The sequence below is a fragment of the Trichechus manatus genome, unplaced genomic scaffold (assembly GCF_000243295.1).
Source record: "Trichechus manatus latirostris isolate Lorelei unplaced genomic scaffold, TriManLat1.0 scaffold00045, whole genome shotgun sequence".
Taxonomy (NCBI): domain Eukaryota; kingdom Metazoa; phylum Chordata; class Mammalia; order Sirenia; family Trichechidae; genus Trichechus; species Trichechus manatus.
This window is the reverse complement of record NW_004443981.1, coordinates 17,924,903-17,930,116: the sequence shown is the minus strand read 5'-3', so window position 1 is coordinate 17,930,116 and position 5,214 is coordinate 17,924,903.

Below are 5,214 nucleotides of genomic sequence, written 5' to 3'. Positions count from 1 at the left end.
GTCATCTGTGTCATCGCAGGGCCGGGTCACAGCAGAACAGCTCAGGACCCGGCAGGGGCAGGAGTTCACCGCCTGGGCCCTCAGTGGGGCTGGCACTGTGCTGAGCAGGGCCCACGCCGCAGGCTGCTGGGGGACCCCTTAGGGGAGCTGTGTGTCCCCTGTAGGGAACCCCAAACACACTTGCTAGGAATGCTGCCCACTGGAAATGTGTGGACACTCCCGGAGGGATCTGAACGGCGGCTTGGAATTCCTTCACATTGGGAATCCCGACTTCGTTGTCGGGGAGAAGCCAGCTGAAGGCTACGAGCGGGGCAAATCAGGAGGCTCCCCCTGCCTGCCCCGTCCTCCCGACAAGGCTCTGATAAGTGTGGAATCGGGTCTGCCCCCAGAAACAGCCTGGAGCCAGGCCCCAGCTCCGAAGGAGGCTGGGCTAGGCCAGGTCACACGGCTGCCTTGGTTTCCTCATCTGTAAAATGGGCCCTACCTCACTGGGTCACATCCTGGCTGACCCTTCTCCCAGCCTGCTACCTCTGCTCCAGGTGCTTCACAGACACACACAGAGCCAGCTGGCCGCCCGCCGTGGGCAGAGAGGGCGCCAGCTGCCATCACATTCAAATATGTGTTCTACCCGGAAGCAGGCAGGGCCGTCCAGTTGGATCACGTGTCCTTTCTGGAAGGCAGCATTTCTCTGCATTGTCAAAGAAGTCCAGAAAATACGTGTGAGAAATAAAGACACAAAATACATCTCAGCCCCAACTCCCTTTTAATGTGAAGCAACGTGGTTTTACCTTTTCCCATAAAGGGATTCCTCTAGGGCTCTCTGGGGCCCAAGCTCTGAGAGGGGTGTGCCTGGGGCTGCCACAGGAGGGGCGTGTGAGGGGCTGGACAAGGGATGGGCAGGGGTCCTGGAACAGTCTGGAATATTGAAGCCACCGGGCTAGGGTGGGAGCGAAACAGCAGCGAGAGGTCACGCAGGGTTCCAACGGCGTATGGCTTCCCTGGGGCCGTTGTGACTGAGTACCACACGCTGTGGGGCTTAAGACAACACAGTCTATCCTCTCACAGTTCTGGGGTGTCAGCAGGGCTTGTTCCTGCTGAAGCTCTGAGGGACAATCTGCTCCATGCCGCTCTCCCAGCTGCTGCTGGCTGATGGCGTTCCGCGGTTTCTGGCCACATCACCAGGATCTCTGGTTCCATTGCCACGCGGCCGTCTAGCCTGTGTCTGACTCTGTGTCCTCTCCTCTACTTGTCAGGACACTTGTTTTCGGGTTTAGAGCCCCCCCTACCAGCCGGGATGACCTCCTCTCCAGATCTTTAACTCAGTCACACCTGCAATGGCCTTATTTCCAGAAAAGGTACCATTCTCAGGTTCCGGGGGTCAGGACACAGACATAGCTTCCTGGGACCCACCGTTCAGTCCACTATAAACAGTACAGGAATGAATCAGAGCCTTACCTCCCACAGAGAGTGAAGACAGGGTGGAGCCCGGGAAAGCTCAGCCCTCCTGGACGAACAGTCCCCAGACTGGCCCCCTCCCCAGGCTCGCTCCACACCTGCCTGCTGTCCACTCGGCCCTGTCCAAGACAGCACTTTTGCCAACAAACAAGGCTGGCAAGGCTTTGTGGCAGGCCCAGGCGTGGATGCACGTATCCGGAAAACAAGGCTCTGTGGCCGCGTGAGGCACTCTGGCCCCGGCCTCTTTGATGTTTCGCTGTTGTTAGCTGCTGTCAAATCGATTTTGACTCATGGCGACCCCATGTGTGCAGAATAGAACGGCTCCTAGGATTTTCAAGGCTGTGACCTTTAGGAAGCAGATCACCAGGCATTGCTTCTGAGGTGCCTCTGGGTGAGTTTGAACCACCAACCTTTCGGCTAGTAGTCGAGCGCTTAACCCTTTGCGTCACCCAGGGGATCCTATTCTATTGGCTGCTAAAATCTGCTTTTTGTTTTTTTTAAATGAATGGTAGTTGTTTCTCTGTTTCTCTTAGTCCCTGTGACCTGTGCGTGGCAGCCCCACGGCACTTCCCTGGCAGCTCTGGAGAAGTTCAAGCCTGGGACGCACTGGGAGCCCATGGGCCCCCCTCCAGTGAACCCCTGCACCCCAGGATCTGCAGTTAGCGCTTGGCACCTTTGCATCTCTGTGTCACCCGACCTGGGGTTTGGCATTCTGTCCTTGGTTTTAGTGGTGGGAATAAAGATGGCGTCTTGGTCTCCCAGGACCACTGTAATGAAACACCCCGAGCCGGGAGCCGTAGAAGAACCGAAATGTATTCTCTCACGGTTCTGGAGGCCGGAGTCTGAATTCGGGGTGCCGTAGGGCTGTCTCTGTCAGCTTCAGTGGAAAAGCCTTCCCGTGTCTTCCAGCCCCTTGGCGCCAGGGCTCCTGGACTTAGAGCTCAGCCTAACTCCACCCTCACAAGGCGGCCCTTCCTCTGCTTGTCTGTGTCTTCTCTGTTATAAGGACACCACTCAGATGGGATCAGGGCCCACCCTACTCATGTTCACCGAGAACATCCTAACAAGTCCACTTCACAGTCACCCGGGTTGGGAATCAACATACTTTTTCGGAGGACACAATTCTATCCATAACAGATGGTGTTCCTATTGAAGGGCCAGGGTGCCTCTGAGCAGGCAGAGGGGCCATGTGAAGGGGGTCCCCGTATCCTCACAGGAGGGGGATCCCCATTTCCCCACAGGAGGGGAGATCCCCATCTCCCCACTGGAGGGGAGATCCCCGTTTCCCCACAGGAGGGGAGGTCCCTGTTACCCCACTGGAGGGGAGGTCCCCATTTCCCCACTGGAGGGGGGACCCCAGTTCCCCACTCTGGCCATGTTCCTCCCTGTGGTCCCACCGATGCTCGCAGGTGGGGTGGTCACACGGTGGCTCGGTTGGGCCTGCCCCACTGCCCTTGCTGCCAGGCCAGGCTGCTGCCCTGCCCACTTCTCTCCAGCCAGCAGCAGAAGTGGCCCCAGAGGTCTCCTGGGCTCGAGGGAGGAAGTCGGAAACAAGGGTGAGCCCAGTGTCCAGGGCAGGGTGTCAGACCAGCGGCCCCTTCTCAAGGGTGCCTGGGCCCAGCGGGGTTCACTGTCCTCCAGCCCCTTGGGTGGCTCTAGACACCACTTTCTGCTCTTTTCTGGAAGCTGGGGGCCTGTCTCACTGGACACCAGGTGACAAAGCTGGGTCTGGCTTTGCTGGACATCGTAAGTGCCTGTCCCCATGTCCCCGCTGGCTGGCTGGTCCTGGGGGTCAGGCAGCCCTCCTGGACAGGGCCCAAACCGCTGGCAGGTCTGTCCGCCCTGGGGCCTGAGAAGCAGCCCGTGACAACACAAGCCAGGGCCTCCCATCCCACAGCCACCACGTCGCGGGTGCGCCCTCCCACCAGTATTTTAGACGAAGAAAGGGCTGCGGTGGGGACATGCTGGGCCAGCTCTGTGCCAGGGGCTCCGTGGACGCTACTCATGTAACCCCACCACCGGTGCGAACAGGTGTGGCGAGGCTGAGTGGGGCGGGGCCGGGTGAGGCGGGGGCGGGGCCGAGCGAGGCGGGGCCGGCGGGGCGGGGCCGATCACACTGGGCCAGGTGAGGCGGGTGGGATCAGGGCTGGGCAAAGCTGGGACTGGGGGGAGCCCGCGTGGTTACTTCTCTCTGTGCCTCAGTTTACTCGTCTGTAGGTTGGGACCGATAACATACCTGCCCCATAGGGTTGCTGCGGGGTTAACTGAGATAATGTAGTCCCACTTATCACTGTGCCTGACGCGGAGTGAGTGCCCAGTAGTGAAGGTAGGTAGTAGTCTCCTGTCCGCCCCGGCGCGTCCCTCCAGTCTCAGCGGCACTGGCGCCCAAGCCCGCGAAAGCTTCAGTTCACTTGTGAAGAGTCCGCTGTTCCCAGCGCCACCCCTAGGGGGCGCCTCCTCCCCGCCGGCGGGCGGGTTCAAGGCGCCTGCGCCCCGCCTCCTCGCGGCCCCCAGGCGGCTGCGCCCCGAGCCCGAGTCTGCGCTCCCGCGCGCGGCGGCCGCCGTTGAAGCACGCAGAGGGGCGAGAGCAGCGGCCACCGCCTCGCCCGGGCTGCGTGCTCGTTGTGCACGGGGCCCACTTGGCACGTTCTCCAGATGAGGAAGCACGGGGCCGTACAGAAGGGCGTGCGGAGCCGGGTCCACGGCCGACCCCTGCAGCCCCTGAGCCTAAAGCCGGGCCTGAAAGGAGAAGAGAAACGCGGGTGGCCCAGCGCCGCGGTGACAAGGCGACAGTGACATTGGCCCGGCGGCCGGCCCTCGGCGAGACTTCGGAGAAGCTGCGGGGGTGGTGGGTGGGCATCAGGGCTGGAATCCCCCGCACACCTCAGGAAGCCCTCGGAGCCCGCTCCTTGGGCCTTGGGAGAGCTGGGGTGAAGACCCGCAGACCAGGGCCCTCTGTGACCCTGGTCGGAGCAGACCCAGGCCCCTGTGGCCCCGACAGTCCCTGAAGGCTTGGCCGAGCGTGCACTGATGGTGGTGACCAAGGTGGCAGCACCTAGCCGGCGGCACTTCAGCCCCCCACAACCACCCCCATAAACAGGCGCCTGAGACCAGACGGTGTTGCTCCTGCAAACCTCTTTCAGACACGTCCAGGCCCCCTTCCTTTGAGACCGCAGCCCCTACACCCCTGCAGGGACAGTCTGGGCCCAGGATGCAGGTCTGTCCTGTTGCTGGTGCTGACAGTGCTGGTCATTTGGCTACGATGGAGCCTGCCAAGGTTCCCTCTAAAGTTAATTCCTAAGTATTTTGTACTCATTAATAAGTTCGTGGAGTAGTTTGTGGGGAGAGAAACTGAAACGTCCTCTGTACGGTAAGGTTTTTCCTTCTCATGTATGTGTTCACGTGTTTGTATTTGTATCGGTATAGACGTGTGGATTGCTATTCCACTCAGGGAGTCACTGTCCATAACTTTAAGATGGTTCCTGTATCCTTTTGTCAACTCCCATCGTTCTCCGAGCCCTTCCTTACATCCTTTCGTCAACTCCCATCATTCTCCGAGCCCTTCCTTACATCCTTTCGTCAACTCCCATCATTCTCGGAGCCCTTCCTTACATCCTTTCCTCAACTCCCATCATTCTCGGAGCACTTCCTTACATCCTTTCGTAACTCCCATCATTCTCGGAGCCCTTCCTTACATCCTTTCGTCAACTCCCATCATTCTCGGAGCACTTCCTTACATCCTTTCCTCAACTCCCATCA